Raw genomic sequence first — 21,214 nt, forward strand, 5'->3', positions numbered from 1 at the left:
GGGGAGAGTCACAGTGACCTACCCTTCAGGGCTGCTGTGACAAGAAGTAGGTCAGGCAGCACTTCACATGCAAAAGGTACTATAAAATAAATAAGCAGGAGGCGGGGGGGAAAAGAGAGACTATACTGCCAACCTGTGCTTGGCAACAGCGAGGTGGAGTACTAAATTTCCAAGAGAGTTGCAAAATCTTGTTAACTGTGGCTTTGTTAAATTAGGATGACCCTAACCGGAGTAGGGTCAGCCTAATTCAACAAGGCGTTTTCATTTTAAAGCATGTGTGGGGGTTGCTGTTATTGGACTCAGCTGCTACTCGTGTTCTCTCCACACAAACAGCCTCACCTGTGCATGCAGAACAGGGTAAGGCAGAGGGTGAAGCAAGATTCGGACCACTTGATTCTCACAGCCTTCGCACTGCTGTGGAAGAAACCAGTTCTTATTTGCCTGTGCTTTTCTGCCAATGCAAGCAAAAGGGTACACAAAAGTTAACACAATTGTGTGGTCTTTCTTTGCATTTAGTATATCAACCCAATGGCCAAACCACAGGCTAAGGTTGCTACATAGTCTTTCTGGAGACAGGAGTGCCAATCTTTCACCCTCTTCTACTCAAGTTTCTCTTTAGAAGTACCACTAATTCTGTGGCTAACAGCAGCAAAGCACCGCTTGGCAGAGGCCTGGATTGGACCATTAGCAGGTGAACGGACTTCTCCGCCTGGGAAAAGGGGTCTAGGAATGAGACACGCCACAGGTGAATTAGCTAAGAAAAAGTTATTTGGCAGAGACTGAAGAACCCCTGTGAAAATGCACTTAGGCCCACATAAGAGGCAGAGAAAGAAATGAGAAGCTGCAAGCAAGATCTCAAAAGAGGGAATTGAGAACTCACCAGCATGCACAATATATTAAAAGGAATTGAGCAGTAAAGCAGGGAGTCCAACTACAGCACCATCTTTCTTGCTGAACTTGGGTTTAGCTAAAACAGGACAACGCAGAAGGAAAAAAGTTGAGAGCTGTAGGGAAAGCTGAATTTTAAAAGCAAAATATAAACCCATGGCACCTGGGGTGGATGGCCAGGAATGCCTTTCACCTGCCTCATCATTAGGATCCTAGATTCTTGAACTTCTGTAACTGGCTGATCCACAGTCAGTTTTGCCCATTTGGATGGCTTGAAGAGGGGTTTGGATAGCTTCATGGAGGAGAGGTCTATCAATAGCTACTAGTCAGAGGGCTGTAGTCCACCTCCAGCCTCCAAGGCAGGATGCCTCTGAGTACCAGCTGCAGGGGGGTAACAGCAGGAGGGAGGGCATGCCCTCAACTCTTGCCTGTGGCTTCCAGTGGCATCTGGTGGGCCACTGTGTGAAACAGGATGCTGGACTAGATGGGCCTTCTTGGGCCTGATCCAGCAGGGCTGTTCCTATGGATCAGCATTGTCTACGCAGGAGGACATCAACTCTCCAGGGAGTTCTTCACTCAGCAGGCTTCACTGCAAGTTTTCTGCGAGGCTTTAACGCAAACTCAAAGTTAACCCGACACAAAAAGTGGGTGTTTTTTAAAAAACTCGATAGAAATCAGGCTGCACTCTAAAAGCGCGGTGAAACACCCAAACGGTGTGTGAAGTGCTCCCCTCTAGCTCTCAAAGACTTTGGGGTAAATCTGCTTGCGATTGTGAGAATGCTGGACTAGATGGTCCATCTAGCTTAGTATTGTCTGTGCTGACCGGCAGTGGCATCTCCAAAGTTGCAGGTGGGAGTCTCAGCCCTGTCGTGGAGATGCTGCCAGGGAGGGAACTTGAACAGCCCCATCCCCTAAGGGGACTATCTTAAGAGTGTGCAAACAGGTAGTCTCCCATTTGAATGCAGTCCAGGGTGGGCTCTGTTTAGCAGAGGGGAAAACTCATGCTTGCTACCACAAGACCAGCTCTCCTCCCTAGGTCACTCATGATGGATCAATGCTACATCCAGTAAAAAGACCTGTTAGAGAGGCCAGAAGCATTTTTTGATGAAGTTAAAAGATGCCCCCAATGAATTTTTTTGCAAACTTATATCCTGCCCTTCCGCTTTGAAAAAGAGCTCCACTGGGCAGCAAACTAGTTTCCTCTCTGAAGTGCTGCAAAAATGAAACAGAGCTCAGGACCACTCTGAAATTGCCTCTGTGATGCACCTGTGCTTTCCGCCCCAAATGGAGAGAATTGTTGGGGTTTCCCCCCCACCCCCAAACGTGGACATGTGACAGCCCTGACTCTGAGTACATGCAGAGTCTGTCTTTCCCCCCTCTTGGGAAGCGGATTGGAAAGTCAAAGTGCCATTGGCAAGTCCAAGAGCAGATAGCAGTGCGCTCTAAGCCACTGGAACACGGTTAGCAAAACAGCACATTGAAAGCAAATAGGGTTGCCAGCACAGAGGCTGTTCTTGGATTCCACCCGCAACCCATCCCAAGACCAAGCCCTGAAAATCAAGGGTTGCTTTCAAGATTCACCTGGAGATGGAGAACAGTTCCTGGAGAGTCTAGGCCAGGTCTGGAAGATGTCAACCCCAGGGACAAAAGGTTTTACTTGTGGGGATGCAGAGTGGTGTGGTCACCACTGGCCCACATTGCGCTGAATGGCTGAGTGCAATTGCGACCTGTGCTGGGTGCTTTACAGAGCAGGGAGGGGGAAAAGAAATATCCGGGATGCGAATATGCTAGGTTGTGGGCTGAAATGTTTCTGCTACTGCATATTTGCAGAAATATACCTGTTTTATATTTTCACATTCTTGTGAGTTCAGTTGCTGTTTGTGCCCTCAAAAACCCATGTGTTAAAAAAATTGGATAGATAGGAGAGTGTGTGTATATATATATATATATATATATGATGCTTAACTTGCAGCGGTGGAGGTGGGCCCCTCCAAAATTACCCAAGTTCACCTCTGGTACATCCACCCTAGGGAGAGAGAAAAATGGAAGATTTGTAATCATATCGTCCAGACTATTTCTCTTGTGCCTTAGGCAAAGATCGAACTTGTTGACCAAATTATCTTTCATTTAACCCAATTTAAAGGGGGGGGGGGCGCAAGTATCTTTCCTAACTGTCTGCAATTCATCACATCAGTGGCAATTTCCAAGAAAATGTCTCTCAGCCCAGACCCTCTTTGCCTTCACTTCACCGGCATTTGCTGCCAATGAAGCAGGATCGCAGCCTTACCATCTCAGCCAGGAGCTGAACCAACTGGAGCTTGGACAACAGTATTTTTGAATGCCACAACTCTTTCAAATAAACTATGGCAACCTTTGATTATAGCAGACAATACTGACAGCTTTTTATTTAGCATAGTTGTATACCACCCCAAACTCAGGTCTCTGGGCATGAGTTTAAAACACAAATTAGAAACAAAGTTAACACAGTAAGACAACTTGAAACAATGATAAATTCTGTGTGCTTGACAGAAACACCCTGTAAGCCTGTCAGTAAGCAAAGCTATAGTACAAAGAATTAATATTGATATTTCTATATCAAATGCCCGTCCTCCCACCCCCAATCTTTGCATCAAGCAGGAGGCAGGAGAAGAGAAGTCTGTAGGTTCCTGGCAGGAAGAGACCTGGAGCCACTCAAGAGCTACCAGCTGGGAGGAATAAGTCCCCTGGGGTTTCAGGCTTTTAATATCAGTGTACTTTTTTCATCATTTCTATATGCTGCCTGGAATATTGTAATACGCTGATGGGTCTAAAATATTTAATCTGCTTTGAAAGGGCTTTGAACTAGTTTCCATATTAAACTAACAACTATTTCTTATTATACTACACTAGTTTATACTTTTAGATTTTATCCTATTTCTTATGTTAGACTACACTAGTTTTTGTTTTTAGATTTTATCCTATTTAACACCTATTTTTGTTCTAGTTGTTAAAGTATTTTAAGGTTGTATTTAGACAATATTGCAAGCAGCATACAGAAATAATGGGGGCAAGGGAAGCCATTCCTGATAAACCCCCGGAAACACCCAAGGCCAGCTGCTCTCCAGTCATCTCAGTGGCTGCTCTGAGCAATGCGGAGCAGAGACATCAAGCCAGGCACGGAGGAAACCACACTCCAAGAATCTCGGGGACTTCTCAGAGCAGGAAACAGCAGAGGCATGAAGACGGAACTGCCAGAAAACTGCCCCTCACGCGTGCCGCTCTTGGGAGGGCACCACCAGCTGGCCGGCTAAGCTGCTTCACGGGGCTGTGTCACTATTATTGCCACTCCGTCATGAAGACAAGCATGAAGCCCGCCAGCTCCTAGGAGGGGAGCCTGCCCGTCCCTGTTCTCTTGCTTCTTGATGGCCAGTCTTCTCCTGCTTCTCCAGGTTTCAGGGCTCCTGCTGCACCTTTCTGATGGCGTTTCTCCTTGGTCCGCAGTCGCTTCTTCAGTCTTTCTCCTGTTCTCTTCTAAAACACGGGGGAACAAAAAAGTTTCAGACTCTTTCCCCCCTTGTCCTTAACCGCATCTGTCCTTTTCTGCCTGACCCGATGTGCCTCAACCCCAATTTCTGCACCTTTCTGCTGTCTTTTCTCCCCTTCGCCCTCTAAACAAAGAAAAAAGCTTCTTCAAGACCTTTACTCTTTTCTCTCCTTAGAAAGGCTTTTTGAGGAGCAGCTCTGTTCATCCCAGAGTCCAACCCAAGGAGAATAGGAACATAGGAAGCGGCCATATACTGAGTCAGACCCTAGGTCGCTCTAGCTCAGTATTGTCTTCACAGACTGGCAGCAGCTTCTCCAAGGTTGCAGGCAGGAATTTCTCTCAGCCCTATCTTGGAGAAACCAGGGAGGGAGCTTGGAACCTAGATGCTCTTCCCAGAGCAGCTCCATCCCCTGTGGGGAATCTCTTACAATGCTCACATTTCTAGTCTCCCTTCCGTATGAAACTAGGGCGGACCCTGTTTAGCTAAGGGGACAAGTCATGCTTGCTACCACAAGACCAGCTCTCCTCTCCATGAGACTTCAAAGCTTAAGGCATGTCTCCTTGCCTGATCAGAGTCCACTCACCTGGTGCCTTCAGCCAGCTGAGCCTGCAAAGCACACCACACTGCTTGAAGAGGTCAGGGATGCCACACTCCCAGCATCCCTTGCTTCCTCCGTGGGCAGGGCAGACCAAACTGAAGAATGTGACTGGGGCAGCTTGGAGGTACCACTTCACCATCACTCAGAAAAAGAGTAAAGTCACGAAGCCAGGATTGAAGCTGCTGCCATCCTTTTAAATGAAATACTCAAAGAACAAATGTAAAGTCCAACAGGAAAAAGCAGTACCAAAAGACCAGGCAGGGGTGGGTGGGTCTGGCGAAAAGACATTAAGTCTAGCATGAGAAAGCCATGTCCCACCCAAATCAGGATATACTCACTGAATAGATATTAAGTACAGCCTAAGGAGGCCATGCACAATTTTAGGGGTTCCTTAGTACCAAGAAATGAAGTCCAGCATGAGAAAGCCACCTCTCAGCCAAATTAAAGGCTAGTCTCTGCAGGGACATGAAGTCCAGCATGAGGAGACTATGCTGCTGGTAAATGAAATGTTGACACCTACCTGAAAGTCATCCTCCTCAGGAGGAAGGAGTGTAACCGAAGGATGGTGGATATACTCCTCCGAACAGAGGGAGAATCAGCCCTACTCAGAGTGATCCATGGCAGAGAGAAAGCCAGCAGTGAAGCCATCCCACTTGTGCATCGACAACCTGCCCGCTTCTTCGGTGAAGCTTCTTGAACATGTCAGCTCCTCCAGGTTGCCAACTTCTTCCCTTTGCATGTCTCCTCTTGCTCCTTTCTGCTTGGTTTTCTTCCTCCTTCTGCACTAATTTCTTCTGTCTTTTCTCCCCTTTGCCTTCTAAACGAGGAGTCCAGCATCTGAAAGCCGCACCCCAGCCAAATCAGGGGCCCCTCAGTGTATGGCCACTAAGAAGGCCAGGCACCCACAGTTTTAGGGGCTCCTCAGTGCAAAGACATGAAGTCCAGCACGAGAAAGCCATGCTGCAGGTAAATCAGCCCTACTCAGAGTGATCCATGGCAGAGAGAAAGCCAGCAGTGAAGCCATCCAATGTATGCATCTACAACCTGCCCGTTTCTTCAGTGAAGCTTCTTGGACATGTCAGCTCCTCCAAGTTGCCAACTTCTTCCCTTTGCATGTCTCCTGTTGCTCCTTTCTGCATGGTTTTCTTCCTCCTTCTGCACTAATTTCTTCTGTCTTTTCTCCCCTTTGCCTTCTAAACGAGGAGTCCAGCATCTGAAAGCCGCACCCCAGCCAAATCAGGGGCCCCTCAGTGTATGGCCACTAAGAAGGCCAGGCACCCACAATTTTAGGGGCTCCTCAGTGCAAAGACATGAAGTCCAGCACGAGAAAGCCATGCTGCAGGTAAATCAGCCCTACTCAGAGTGATCCATGGCAGAGAGAAAGCCAGCAGTGAAGCCATCCAATGTATGCATCTACAACCTGCCCGTTTCTTCAGTGAAGCTTCTTGCACATGTCAGCTCCTCCAAGTTGCCAACTTCTTCTCTTTGCATGTCTCCTGTTGCTCCTTTCTGCATGGTTTTCTTCCTCCTTCTGCACTAATTTCTTCTGTCTTTTCTCCCCTTCGCATTCTGAACAACAAACCTTTTTAAAGACTTTTACTCTTTTCTATCTTTAGAAAGGCTTTTTGAGGACTAGCTCTGTTCATCCCAGAGCCCAGACCAAGGAGAATGAAACCTTAAAGCTTAAGGCCAGGTCTCCTTGCCTGATCAGAGTCCATTCACTTGGTGCCTTCAGCCAAAGCAAAGCCTGCTCAGCACACCACGCTGCTTGAAGAGGTCAGGGATGCCACACTTCCACCGTCTCTTGCCTCCTCCATGGGCGAAGCTGATGGTAGGAGCAGGTCAGAGATGCCACCTCACTCACAGGATGAAGGGCGAAGTTATGCAGTCAAGAACCCCTCAGTGTATAGCCACTAAGAAGGCCAGGCTCCCAAAATTTTAGGGGCTCCTCAATTGCAAAGACGTGAAGTCCAACATCTGAAAGCAGCACCCCCGCTCAATTAGGGAACCTTCAGTGTATGGCCACTAAGAAAGCCAGGATCCCACGATTTTAGGGGCTTTTCCATTGCAAAGACGTGAAATCCCACATGAGAAAGAACCCAGCCAAATTAGGGGCCCCCAGTATGAAACAGACTGGTTCCTGATTAGCAAAGGAATAAGACAAGGCAGTATACCTTCTCCTTATTTTTTCAACTTATATGTTAAACATATACTGAGACAATCTGGATTGGAAGATGAGAGTGGTTTTTACATTGGAAGAAGAAACATCAATAACCTGCGCTATGCTGATGACACCAATCTGATAGCTGAGCATGTGGATGGTCTGCAAGCTCTCGTAATGAAAGTCAAGGAGCCCAGCGAAAAAAATGGGACGACGACTAAACGAATGACAACTGGTACAGCAACCAGCCTCAGAATTGACAATGAAGACACTGAAGAGGTGGATAGCTTCTGCCTTTTAGGATCGACCATGAACTGTAAAGGATCCAGCAGTCAAGAAAGACGCCGCAGACTAGCACTCGGTAGGGTTGCAATGAAGGCCTTGGAAAGGATATTAGATGTCGAGACGGGTCTACACCTAAAATGATTAGAATTGTTCGGACAGTGCTTTTCCCCATGACACTCTATGGATACGAAAGCTGGACATTGCAGAAGTCAGACAGAAAAAGCATTGACGCTTTTGAACTTTGTTGCTGTAGAAGACTTTTGAGGACATCATGGACAGCCAAGAAAACAAGAGGATCATCAAATAAATAAATCCAGGATTCTCAATGGAGGAAGAAATGACCAGGCTCAAACTATTATACTTCGGACACAAAATGTGAAGACCCAGCTTCCTTGAGAAGTCCATAATGCTGGGGAAAGTTGAAAGAAGGAAGACCAGCAGCAAGGTGGATTGACTCAAATTCGGCATCAATGAATGCACCACTGAGACCTTAAAGGCCAAATTGAAGACAGAATATACTGGAGAGACTATGTGGTCGCTAAGAGTCTACAATCATTCAGTCAATCTATAGCAACCAAGAAGGTGAGGCACCACAATTTTAGGGGCTCCTCAATGGCAAAGATGTGAAGTCCTGCATGAGAAAGATGCCCCCTGGCCCTATTAGAGACCCCATAGCATATGGCCACGCAGAAGGCCAGGCACTCACAATTTCAGGGGCATCTCAATTACAAAGACATGAAGTCCTGCATGAGATAGAAGCCCTCCGGCCCTATTAGAGACCCCTCAGCATATGGCCACTCAAAAGGCCAGGCACTCACAATTTCAGGGGCTTCTCAATTGCAAAGACGTGAAGTCCCGCATGAGACAGAAGCCCCCCGGCCCTATTAGAGACCCCTCAGCATATGGCCACTCAAAAGGCCAGGCTCTCACAATTTCAGGGGCTTCTCAATTGCAAAGACGTGAAGTCCCGCATGAGATAGAAGCCCCCTGGCCCTATTAGAGACCCTTCAATGTATGGCCACTCAGAAGACCAGGCACTCACAATTTCAAGGGCTTCTCAATTGCTAAGACATGAAGCCCAGCATGAGATAGAAGCCCCCCGGCCCTATTAGAGACCCCTCAGCATATGGCCACTCAGAAGGCAAGGCACGACAATTTCAGGGGCTTCTCAATTGCAAAGACGTGTAGTCCCGCATGAGAATGACGCCCCCCAGCCCTATTAGAGACCCCTCAATGTATGGCCACTCAAAAGGCCAGGCACTCACAATTTCAGGGGCTTCTCAATTGCAAAGACATGAAGTCCCACATGAGATAGATGCCCCTCAGCTCTATAAGAGACCCCTCAGCATATGGCCACTCAGAAGACCAGGCACTCACAATTTCAGGGGCTTCTCAATTGCAAAGACATGAAGTCCAGCATGAGATAGAAGCCCTCCGGCCCTATTAGAGACCCCTCAATGTATGGCCACTCAAAAGGCCAGGCACTCACAATTTTGGGGGCTTCTCAATTGCAAAGACATGAAGTCCCGCATGAGATAGAAGCCCCCCGGCCCTATAAGACCGCCCTCAGCATATCGCCACTGAAAAGGCCAGGCACTAACAATTTTTGGGGCTTCTCAATTGCAAAGACATGAAGTCCAGAATGAGATAGAAGCCCCCTGTCCCTATTAGAGACCCATCAGCATATGGCCACTCAAAAGGCCAGCCACTCACAATTTCAGGGGCTACTCAATTGCAAAGACGTGAAGTCTGGCATGAGAAAGATGCCCCTCAGCCCTATAAGAGACCCCTCAGCATATGGCCACTCAAAAGGCCAGCCACTCACAATTTCAGGGGCTACTCAATTGCAAAGACATGAAGTCCCGCATGAGATAGAAGCCCCCTGGCCCTATTAGAGACCCCTCAGCGTATGGCCACTGAGAAGGCCAGGCACTCAAAATTTCACGGGCTTCTCAATTGCAAAGACATGAAGTCCAGCATGAGATAGAAGCCCTCCGGCCCTATTAGAGACCCCTCAATGTATGGCAGCTCAAAAGGCCAGGCTCTCACAATTTCAGGGGCTTCTCAATTGCAAAGACATGAAGTCCCGCATGAGATAGAAGCCCCCTGGCCCTATTAGAGACCCTTCAATGTATGGCCACTAAGAAGACCAGGCACTCACAATTTCAAGGGCTTCTCAATTGCTAAGACATGAAGTCCAGCATGAGATAGAAGCCCCCCGGCCCTATTAGAGACCCCTCAGCATATGGCCACTCAGAAGGCAAGGCACGACAATTTCAGGGGCTTCTCAATTGCAAAGACGTGTATTCCCGCATGAGAATGACACCCCCCAGCCCTATTAGAGACCCCTCAATGTATGGCCACTCAGAAGGCCAGGCTTTCACAATTTCAGGGGCTTCTCAATTGCAAAGACATGAAGTCCAGAATGAGATAGAAGCCCTCCGGCCCTATTAGAGACCCCTCAATGTATGGCCACTCAAAAGGCCAGGCACTCACAATTTCAGGGCCTTCTCGATTGCAAAGACGTGAAGTCCCGCATGAGATAGAAGCCCCCTGGCCCTATTAGAGACCCCTCAATGTATGGCAATTCAAAAGGCCAGGCACTCACAATTTTGGGGGCTTCTCAATTGCAAAGACATGAAGTCCAGCATGAGATAGAAGCTCCCCGGCCTTATAAGACCGCCCTCAGCATATGGCCACTGAAAAGGCCAGGCACTCACAATTTTGGGGGCTTCTCAATTGCAAAGACGTGAAGTCTCGCATGAGAAAGACGCCCCTCAGCGCTATAAGAGACCCCTCAGCATATGGCCACTCAAAAGGCCAGCCACTCACAATTTCAGGGGCTACTCAAATGCAAAGACGTGAAGTCTCTCATGAGAAAGATGCCCCTCAGCCCTATAAGAGACCCCTCAGCATATGGCCACTCAGAAGGCCAGGCTCTCAAAATTTCAGGGGCTTCTCAATTGCAAAGACATGAAGTCCTGCATGAGATAGAAGCCCCCTGGCCCTATTAGAGACCCCTCAGCGTATGGCCACTCAGAAGGCCAGGCACTCACAATTTCAAGGGCTTCTCAATTGCAAAGACATGAAGTCCAGCATGAGATAGAAGCCCTCCGGCGCTATTAGAGACCCCTCAATGTATGGCCGCTCAAAAGGCCAGGCACTCACAATTTCAGGGGCTTCTCAATTGCAAAGACATGAAGTCCCGCATGAGATAGAAGCCCCCTGGCCCTATTAGAGACCCTTCAATGTATGGCCACTCAGAAGACCAGGCACTCACAATTTCAAGGGCTTCTCAATTGCTAAGACATGAAGTCCAGCATGAGATAGAAGCCCCCCGGCCCTATTAGAGACCCCTCAGCATATGGCCACTCAGAAGGCAAGGCACGACAATTTCAGGGGCTTCTCAATTGCAAAGACGTGTAGTCCCGCATGAGAATGACGCCCCCCAGCCCTATTAGAGACCTCTCAATGTATGGCCACTCAGAAGGCCAGGCTTTCACAATTTCAGGGGCTTCTCAATTGCAAAGACATGAAGTCCCGCATGAGATAGAAGCCCCTCGGCCCTATTAGAGACCCCTCAGCAAATGGCCACTCAGAAGGCCAAGCACTCACAATTTCAGGGGCTTCTCAATTGCAAAGACATGAAGTCTCGCATGAGAAAGATGCCCCTCAGCCCTATAAGAGACCCCTCAGCATATGGCCACTCACAAGGCCAGGTACTCACCAATTTCAGGGGCTTCTCAATTGCAAATACGTGAAGTCCTGCATGAGATAGAAGCCCTCCGGCCCTATTAGAGACCCCTCAATGTATGGCCACTCAAAAGGCCAGGCACTCACAATTTCAGGGGCTTCTCAACTGCAAAGACGTGAAGTCCCGCATGAGATAGAAGCCCCCTGGCCCTATTAGAGACCCCTCAATGTATGGCCACTGAAAAGGCCAGGCACTCACAATTTTTGGGGCTTCTCAATTGCAAAGACATGAAGTCCAGCATGAGATAGAAGCCCCCCGGCCCTATAAGACCGCCCTCAGCATATGGCCACTCAGAAGGCCAAGCACTCACAATTTCAGGGGCTTCTCAATTGCAAAGACATGAAGTCCCGCATGAGATAGAAGCCCCTCGGCCCTATTAGAGACCCCTCAGCAAATGGCCACTCAGAAGGCCAAGCACTCACAATTTCAGGGGCTTCTCAATTGCAAAGACATGAAGTCCCGCATGAGAATGACGCCCCCCAGCCCTATTAGAGAGCCCTCAATGTATGGCCACTCAGAAGGCCAGGCTTTCACAATTTCAGGGGCTTCTCAATTGCAAAGACATGAAGTCCCACATGAGATAGAAGCCCCCTGGCCCTATTAGAGACCCCTCAATGTATGGCCACTCAAAAGGCCAGGAACTCACAATTTCAGGGGCTTCTCAATTGCAAAGACATGAAGTCCCGCATGAGATAGAAGCCCCTCGGCCCTATTAGAGACCCCTCAGCAAATGGCCACTCAGAAGGCCAAGCACTCACAATTTCAGGGGCTTCTCAATTGCAAAGACATGAAGTCTCGCATGTGAAAGATGCCCCTAAGCCCTATAAGAGACCCCTCAGTATATGGCCACTCACAAGGCCAGGTACTCACCAATTTCAGGGGCTTCTCAATTGCAAAGACGTGAAGTCCTGCATGAGATAGAAGCCCCCTGGCCCTATTAGAGACCCCTCAATGTATGGCCACTCAAAAGGCCAGGCATTCACAATTTTGGGGGCTTCTCAATTGCAAAGACATGAAGTCCCGCATGAGATAGAAGCCCCCCGGCCTTATAAGACCGCCCTCAGCATATGGCCACTGAAAAGGCCAGGCACTCACAATTTTGGGGGCTTCTCAATTGCAAAGACATGAAGTCCAGAATGAGATAGAAGCCCCCTGTCCCTATTAGAGACCCATCAGCATATGGCCACTCAAAAGGCCAGCCACTCACAATTTCAGGGGCTACTCAGTTGCAAAGACGTGAAGTCTCTCATGAGAAAGATGCCCCTCAGCCCTATAAGACCGCCCTCAGCATATGGCCACTGAAAAGGCCAGGCTCTCACAATTTCAGGGGCTTCTCAATTGCAAAGACATGAAGTCCCGCATGAGATAGAAGCCCCCTGGCCCTATTAGAGACCCCTCAGCGTATGGCCACTGAGAAGGCCAGGCACTCACAATTTCACGGGCTTCTCAATTGCAAAGACATGAAGTCCAGCATGAGATAGAAGCCCTCCGGCCCTATTAGAGACCCCTCAATGTATGGCCACTCAAAAGGCCAGGCACTCACAATTTCAAGGGCTTCTCAATTGCAAAGACATGAAGTCCAGCATGAGATAGAAGCCCTCCGGCCCTATTAGAGACCCCTCAATGTATGGCCGCTCAAAAGGCCAGGCACTCACAATTTCAGGGGCTTCTCAATTGCAAAGACGTGAAGTCCAGCATGAGATAGAAGCCCCTCATCCCTATAAGAGACCCCTCAGCATATGGCCACTCAGAAGGCCAGGCACTCACAATTTCAGGGGCTTCTCAACTGCAAAGACATGAAGTCCCGCATGAGATAGAAGCCCCCTGGCCCTATTAGAGACCCCTCATCATATGGCCACTCAAAAGGCCAGCCACTCACAATTTCAGGGGCTTCTCAATTGCAAAGACGTGAAGTCCTCCATGAGAAAGATGCCCCTCGGCCCTATTAGAGACCCCTCAGCATAAGCCCACTCAAAAGGCCAGGCACTCACAATTTCAGGGGCTTCTCAATTGCAAAGACATGAAGTCCAGCATGAGATAGAAGCCCCCTGGCCCTATTAGAGACCCTTCAATGTATGGCCACTCAGAAGGCCAGGCACTCAAAATTTCAGGGGCTTCTCAATTGCAAAGACATGAAGTCCAGCATGAGATAGAAGCCCTCCGGCCCTATTAGAGACCCTTCAATGTATGGCCACTGAAAAGGCCAAGAACTCAGAATTTCAGGGGCTTCTCAATTGCAAAGACATGAAGTCCCGCATGAGAATGAAACCCCCTGGCCCTATTAGAGAACCCACAATGTATGGCCACTCAAAAGGCCAGGCACTCACAATTTCAGGGGCTTCTCAATTGCCAAGACGTGTAGTCCAGCATAAGAATGACGCCCCCTGGCCCTATTAGAGACCCCTCAATGTATGGCCACTCAGAAGGCCAGGCACTCACAATTTCAGGGGCTTCTCAATTGCAAAGACATGAAGTCCCGCATGAGAATGAAGCCCCCTGGCCCTATTAGAGAACCCACAATGTATGGCCACTCAGAAGGCCAGGCACTCACAATTTCAGGGGCTTCTCAATTGCAAAGACATGAAGTCCCGCATGAGAATGAAGCCCCCTGGCCCTATTAGAGACCCCTCAATGTATGGCCACTCAGAAGGCCAGGCTCTCACAATTTCAGGGGCTTCTCAATTGCAAAGACATGAAGTCCAGCATGAGATAGAAGCCCCCTGTCCCTATTAGAGACCCCTCAGCATATGGCCACTCAAAAGGCCAGGCACTCACAATTTCAGGGGCTTCTCAATTGCAAAGACATGAAGTCCAGCATGAGATAGAAGCCCCCTGGCCCTATTAGAGACCCTTCAATGTATGGCCACTCAGAAGGCCAGGCACTCACAATTTCAGGGGCTTCTCAATTGCAAAGACATGAAGTCTCGCATGAGAATGAAGCCCCCTGGCCCTATTAGAGACCCCTCAGCGTATGGCCACTAAGAAGGCCAGGCACTCACAATTTCAGGGGCTTCTCAATTGCAAAGACATGAAGTCTCGCATGAGAAAGATGCCCCTCAGCCCTATAAGAGACCCCTCAGCATATGGCCACTCACAAGGCCAGGTACTCACCAATTTCAGGGGCTTCTCAATTGCAAAGACGTGAAGTCCCGCATGAGATAGAAGCCCTCTGGCCCTATTAGAGACCCCTCAGTGTATGTCCACTAAGAAGGGCAGGCACAATAATTTCAGGGGCTCCTCAGTGCAAAGACATGAAGTCAAACACGAGAATGCCATGCTGCAGGTAAATCAGCCCTAAGAGTGATCCATGGCAGAGAGAAAGCCAGCAGTGAAGCCATCCCACTTGTGCATCTACAACCTGCCCGTTTCTTCGCTGAAGCTTCTTGCACATGTCAGCTCCTCCAAGTTGCCAACTTCTTCACTTTTCATGTCTCCTCTTGCTCCTTTCTGCTTGGTTTTCTTCCTCCTTCTGCACTAATTTCTTCTGTCTTTTCTCCCCTTCGCCTTCTGAACAAACAACAAACAAAGCATTTTCAAGACCTTTACTTTTTTCTGTCTTTAGAAAGGCTTTTTGAGGACCAGCTCTGTTCATCCCAGAGCCCAGCCCGAGGAGAATTAAACCTCAAAGCTTAAGGCCATGTCTCCTTGCCTGATCAAAGTCCACTCACCTGGTGCCTTCAGCCAGCAGAGACTGCAAAAACACCACACTGCTTGAAGAGGTCAGCGATGCCACACGTCCACAGTCTCTTGCCTCCTTCATGGGTGAAGCTGATGGTAGGAGCAGGTCAGAGATGCCACCTCACTCTCAGGATGGTCATGAAGCCAAGAACCCCTCAGTGTATGGCCACTATGAAGGGCAGGATCCCACAATTTTAGGGGCTCCTCAGTGCAAAGACATGAAGTCCAGCACGAGAAAGCCATGCTGCAGGTACATCAGCCCTACTCAGAGTGATCCATGGCAGAAAGAAAGCCAGCAGTGAAGCCATCCCACTTGTGCATCTACAACCTGACCGTTTCTTCGCTGAAGCTTCTTGAACATGTCAGCTCCTCCAAGTTGCCAACTTCTTCCCTTTGCATGTCTCCTCTTGCTCCTTTCTGCATGGTTTTCTTCCTCCTTCTGCACTAATTTCTTCTGTCTTTTCTTCCCTTCACCTTCTAGACAAAGAAAAAAGCATCCTAAGATTCGAGATCTTTACTCTTTCACCTCTTTAGAACGGCTTCTTGAGGAGCAGCTCTGTTCATCCCAGAGCCCAACCCAAGGAGAATGAGATCAAAAAAGCTTAAGGCCATATTCTCCTTGCCTGATCAGAGTCCACTCACCTGGTGCCTTCAGCCAGCAGAGCCTGCAAACACACCACGCTGCTTGAAGAGGTCAGCGATGCCACACGTCCACAGTCTCTTGCCTCCTTCGTGGGTGAAGCTGATGGTAGGAGCACGTCAGAGATGCCACCTCACTCACAGGATGGTCATGAAGCCAAGAACCCCTCAGTGTATGGCCACTAATAAGGGCAGGATCCCACAATTTTAGGGGCTCCTCAGTGCAAAGACATGAAGTCCAGCACGAGAAAGCCATGCTGCAGGTAAATCAGCCCTACTCAGAGTGATCCATGGCAGAGAGAAAGCAAGCAGTGAAGGCATCCGACTTGTGCAAACACAACCTGTCCGTTTCTTCGCTGAAGCTTCTTGAACATGTATTAGAGACCCCTCAGTGTTGGGCCACTCAAAAGGCCAGGCACTCACAATTTTGGGGGCTTCTCAATTGCAAAGACATGAAGTCCCGCATGAGATAGAAGCCCCCTGGCCCTATTAGAGACCCCTCAGCATATGGCCACTCAGAAGGCCAGGCACTCACAATTTCAGGGGCTTCTCCATTGCAAAGACGTGAAGTCCCGCATGAGAAAGGTGCCCCCTGGCCCTATTAGAGACCCCTCAGCGTATGGCCACTCAAAAGGCCAGGCACTCACAATTTCAGGGGCTTCTCAATTGCAAAGACGTGAAGTCCCGCTTGAGACAGAAGCCCCCCGGCCCTATTAGAGACCCCTCAGCATATGGCCACTCAAAAGGCCAGGCACTCACAATTTCAGGGGCTTCTCAATTGCAAAGACGTGAAGTCCCGCATGAGACAGAAGCCCCCCGGCCCTATTAGAGAACCCTCAGCGTATGGCCACTAAAAAGGCCAGGCACTCACAATTTCAGGGGCTTCTCAGTTGCAAAGACATGAAGTCCAGCATGAGAAAGCCATGCTGCAGGTAAATCAGCCCTACTCAGAGTGATCCATGGCAGAAAGAAAGCCAGCAGTGAAGCCATCCCACTTGTGCATCTACAACCTGCCCGTTTCTTCAGTGAAGCTTCTGGAACATGTCAGCTCCTCCAAGTTGCCAACTTCTTCTCTTTGCATGTCTCCTGTTGCTCCTTTCTGCATGGTTTTCTTCCTCCTTCTGTCTTTTCTCCCCTTCGCCTTCTGAACAAACAACAAACAAAGCATTTTCAAGACCTTTACTTTTTTCTGTCTTTAGAAAGGCTTTTTGAGGACCAGCTCTGTTCATCCCAGAGCCCAACCCGAGGAGAATGAAACCTCAAAGCTTAAGGCTATATCTCCTTGCCTGATCGGAGTCCACTCACCTGGTGCCTTCAGCCAGCAGAGCCTGCAAACACACCACGCTGCTTGAAGAGGTCAGCGATGCCACACGTCCACAGTCTCTTGCCTCCTTCGTGGGTGAAGCTGATGGTAGGAGCAGGTCAGAGATGCCACCTCACTCTCAGGATGGCCATGAAGACAAGAACCCTTCAGTGTACGGCCACTAAAAGGCAGTATCCCACAATTTTAGGGGCTCCTCAGTGCAAAGACATGAAGTCCAGCACGAGAAAGCCATGCTGCAGGTAAATCAGCCCTACTCAGAGTGATCCATGGCAGAGAGAAAGCCAGCAGTGAAGCCATCCCACTTGTGCAAACACAACCTGCCCATTTCTTCGCTGAAGCTTCTTGCACATGTCAGCTCCTCCAAGTTGCCAACTTCTTCCCTTTGCATGTCTCCTCTTGCTCCTTTCTGCATGGTTTTCTTCCTCCTTCTGCACTAATTTCTTCTGTCTTTTCTTCCCTTCACCTTCTAGACAAAGAAAAAAGCATCCTAAGATTCGAGATCTTTACTCTTTCACCTCTTTAGAACGGCTTCTTGAGGAGCAGCTCTGTTCATCCCAGAGCCCAACCCAAGGAGAATGAGATCAAAAAAGCTTAAGGCCATATCTCCTTGCCTGATCAGAGTCCACTCACCTGGTGCCTTCAGCCAGCAGAGCCTGCTCAGCACACCACGCTGCTTGAAGAGGTCAGGGATGCTGCACTTCCACCGTCTCTTGCTTCCTCTGTGGGCAGGGTGGACCAAGCTGATGGCCAGGGCAGGTCGGAGATGCCACCTCAGCACCACTCAGAACATGAAGGGCCACGTCATGCAGCAAGGATTGGAAATAGCCACCCGGCCAAATCAGTGGCTTCTCCGAGCAAAGACATGAAGACCTGAGAAAGCAACACCCCCAGCCCAACCAGGGGCAGCTCAGCACACATATTTCCAATCCAGCATGAGAAAGCCACATCCCACCCAAATCAGATGTGACTCAGTGCATACATATTAAATACAGCCTGAGAAGGCTATGCTCCTACGATTTTAGGGGCTACTCAGCACAAAAATTTGCAGTCCAGCATGAGAAATCCACCACCACCCCCAGCCCAATTAGGGGGCCCTCTGTGTATGAACATTAAGTCCATTGAGTGAAGGCCACATCCCTCCCAAATCAGGGGCTATTCTGTGCAGGAACATTAAGTCCAGCATGAGAAAGACAGGCTCCAGGAATATCAGCCTCTACTCAAGAATGTTACATGGCAGAGAGAAATCCAGCAATACAGCCATCCCACTTGTGCAAGCACTACCTGCCCATTTCTTCTGTGAAGCTTCTTGAAGGACAGTCGATCCTCCTACTTCTGCCGTTTGCATGTATCCTGTTGCTCCTTTCCGCTTGGTTTTCTTCCTCCTTCTGTATGTCTATCTTTTCTCCCCTTCACTCTCTAGACGAAGAAAATAACATGCTATGTTACATGACCTTTACTCATTTCCCTATTTAGAAAAGCTTCTTGAGGACCCATCTGTTCATCCCAGAGCCCAACCCAAGGAGAATGAGACCTCAAAACTTAAGGCTTCAGGACTTGACTCCTTGCCTGATCAGAGTCCACTCACCGTGTGCCTTCAGCCAGCACACAATGCTGCTTTAAGACGTCAGGGATGCCGTATTTCCACCATCCCTTGCCTCAGCAGACCAAGCTGATGGTCTGGGGAGAGTTGGTCTTGTGGTAGCAACCTTGACTTGTCCCCTTAGCTAAGCAGGGTCTGCCCTGGTTGCATATGAATGGGAGACTTGATGTGTAAGCACTGTCAGATACTCCCCTCAGGGGACACAGCCACTCTGGGAAGAGCATCTAGGTTCCCAGTTCCCTCCCTGGCAGCATCTCCAAGAGCGGGCTGAGAGATTCCTACCTGCAGCCTTGGAGATGCTGCTGCCAGTCTGTGTAGACCAGTGTTTCTCAAACTTTTTGGAGTCAAGGACCGCTAAATTCTTCGTGCAGAGTTTCAAGGACCGCTACATTCTTCATGCACAGTTTCCCGGACCAGCAGTTAGTAAAGGGGTTTCAAGTCTGTCTATCTATCTATCTATCAGACTTCTGTACTGCCCAAAACTTGCATCTCTGGGCAGTTTAGAATGAAAATAATATAAGCATTAAAATAATTAAATTTGGAATCTTTTGCAAACATGGAATATTAGGGGTTCTTAACCTTGGGTCCCTCAGTTAAACTCCCATAACCCCCAACAACAATGGCATTTGGCCATTATGGCTGGGGATTATGGGAGTAGAAGTCCACCAACGTCTGGGTACCCAAGGTTGAGAACCCCTGAATCTAAAAGCCTGGGTGAACAAATTTGTCTCCAGTATGTCTGGAGTGGAGGTGCTTGTGATTACTCAATGGAGAGGGGATGTTGGGCCATTAGAAAAATTCAAAAGCTGCATGGGGCCAATGAAAACAACATACAAGCAAGCCCCACTGATGCAAGAGGGAAACAGCGTTCCCTCTCAAGGTGCCTCAACCACAACAGGCAGCTCGGTTTCAATCAACCAACCTTTGGCTGCAAACAATGAGCATGCAAGAACCAGCAGCCCTTCAAGTGGCGCCCACTGCCATACTTTTTCCTCCATGCCCCCGCACCGCATACAGTTTGAAGCTGTAAAGATAGGGAATAAGATAGCTGTAGGAAGATCTCAGCAGCACGTGGAGGCAAGGCACAAGAAGGGTCCCATGCCTCCGTGATACTCTTCCTCTTCCGTGCCATGTGCAAAATTGAGGAAGTGAGTGCCTTGATTTCAGTTGGGGGGGGGGTTTGACTCCCAGTCAGGGACCGGCACTCAACCCTTCGGGGACCGGCAGCGGTCCAGGGACCGGTGGTTGAGAAACACTGGTGTAGACAATACTGAGCTAGATTGACCTATGGACTTACTCAGTATATGGCAGCTTCCCATGTTCCTATGGGCAGGTCAGAGATGCCACATTTCCACCATCGATCATTTCTTCCACAGGCAGGACAGATCAAGCTGAAGATTAGGCAATTCAGATATGCCACCTCACCACTTCTCAGGGCATGAAGTCACGCAATAAGGATTGGAGATGGACATCCTCCATTTAAATGAGCTGGAACAGAAAATGTAAATCCAGAAGAAGAAAGGCACAATCCTACTAAATGAGGGGCCATGCAGAGCAAAGAGGTAAAGTCTAGTATGAGAAAGCTATCCTCTGGCTAAATCAAGGGTTATTCAAAACAAAAACAAAGTCCACATAAGAAAGCTATGCTCTAGCTCCTTTGCAGGCTGCTCTTGAGCAATAGGTGTCAGGGCATCCAACCTAGCTGTGGGGGGCTACAGCCAAGCCATCTTAGGGACTGCTATGAGGAATAAGTCCTATGCTTTCTAGGGTTCCAGGCTTTTACTATTGATGAGCTTTCCCCATCATTTCCATATGCTACTTTCAATATTATTTTAATACACTAATTGTTCTAAAATATTTAATCTGCTTTGAAATTGCTTCACACTATTTTCTGTTACATTTCCTTGTTAATCACCTATATTTCCTTTACTACACTGCACTAGCTCACTGTTTTTAGATTTTAGCCTATTCTTTTAACTTTTATTCTATCCTTATTTGTTTTTATCCTATTCAAAGCCTATTTTTGTTTTTATCCTATTCAAAGCCTATTTTTGTTTTTATCCTATTCAAAGCCTATTTTTGTTTTTAAAACTATTGGAAGTTTGTATTTAAACAATACTGCAAGCAGCATACAGAAATAATGGGGGGGAAGCCATCCATAATAAAAACCAACCAACCCTGGAAACACCCAAGGCTAGCCACAGAACTGCTATTAAAGACTTGAGCTCTTTTGAGGGAGCCTCACAGGTCTGTGTGGCCATCTCCAAATGCCACAAAACAGCCTCTAGAAAATTAAGCCCGTTTGAGGGAGCCGCCGCCTTCCAGCCAGAGGAGCCTCACAGGGCTGTGGGGATATTGAAAGGCTACCAAGCTGCCATTCAGGCGCCCCTCTATTCTGTTGCTCGTCTGAGGCAGCCTCTCTCTTCCAGCCGAGGCTCCTTCTCCTCTCAGGGCTGTGTGGGGAGGAGGTTTCGGAGCCCTCACGGTCCCGCTTCCAGCCTCACGGCGGGGCTCCTTTTTCGCGTCCTCTCAGAGCTGAAAGGAGAGAGTGTCGTGAGGGGAAAATAAGACGCTGCCAGCAGGGAGCAGCCTTGGGCTGGCGACCCGCCTCAGCTTCCCTGTCCCGCTCCTGAGGCGAGGCTCCCCTCTCTCCCCGCTGAGTCTCCTTCCCCTTCAGTCTCCTCACAACTCAAAAAATTGCGCGAGCAGCCGAGGCTCTCCAGCTGGCTGGGCGGGGCCAGCAGCCGGCCAATCAAGGGCGAG

General features: G+C 48.9%; 1 long non-coding RNA gene across 6 annotated transcripts; it reads right to left on the reverse strand.

Annotated features, from left to right (window-relative positions):
• Positions 1-3,260: 3,260 nt before the first annotated feature.
• Positions 3,261-21,146, reverse strand: LOC128338377 (uncharacterized). Of its 6 annotated transcripts, XR_008312594.1 has the most exons (10): positions 19,749-21,146; positions 19,374-19,475; positions 18,133-18,267; positions 17,482-17,721; positions 16,833-17,317; positions 16,538-16,671; positions 15,531-15,630; positions 14,879-15,365; positions 4,996-14,717; positions 3,261-4,398 (listed from the first exon to the last, which is right to left on the reverse strand). It is a non-coding gene; the product is annotated as an uncharacterized LOC128338377 (long non-coding RNA). The 6 variants fall into 6 exon arrangements; XR_008312595.1 differs by having other exon boundaries at positions 15,531-16,671; positions 17,482-17,570; XR_008312592.1 differs by having other exon boundaries at positions 15,531-16,671; positions 16,833-17,314.
• Between the last annotated feature and the right edge of the window lie 68 nt (positions 21,147-21,214).

The sequence above is a fragment of the Hemicordylus capensis genome, chromosome 16, assembly GCF_027244095.1.
Source record: "Hemicordylus capensis ecotype Gifberg chromosome 16, rHemCap1.1.pri, whole genome shotgun sequence".
NCBI classification, from domain to species: Eukaryota; Metazoa; Chordata; class Lepidosauria; order Squamata; family Cordylidae; genus Hemicordylus; species Hemicordylus capensis.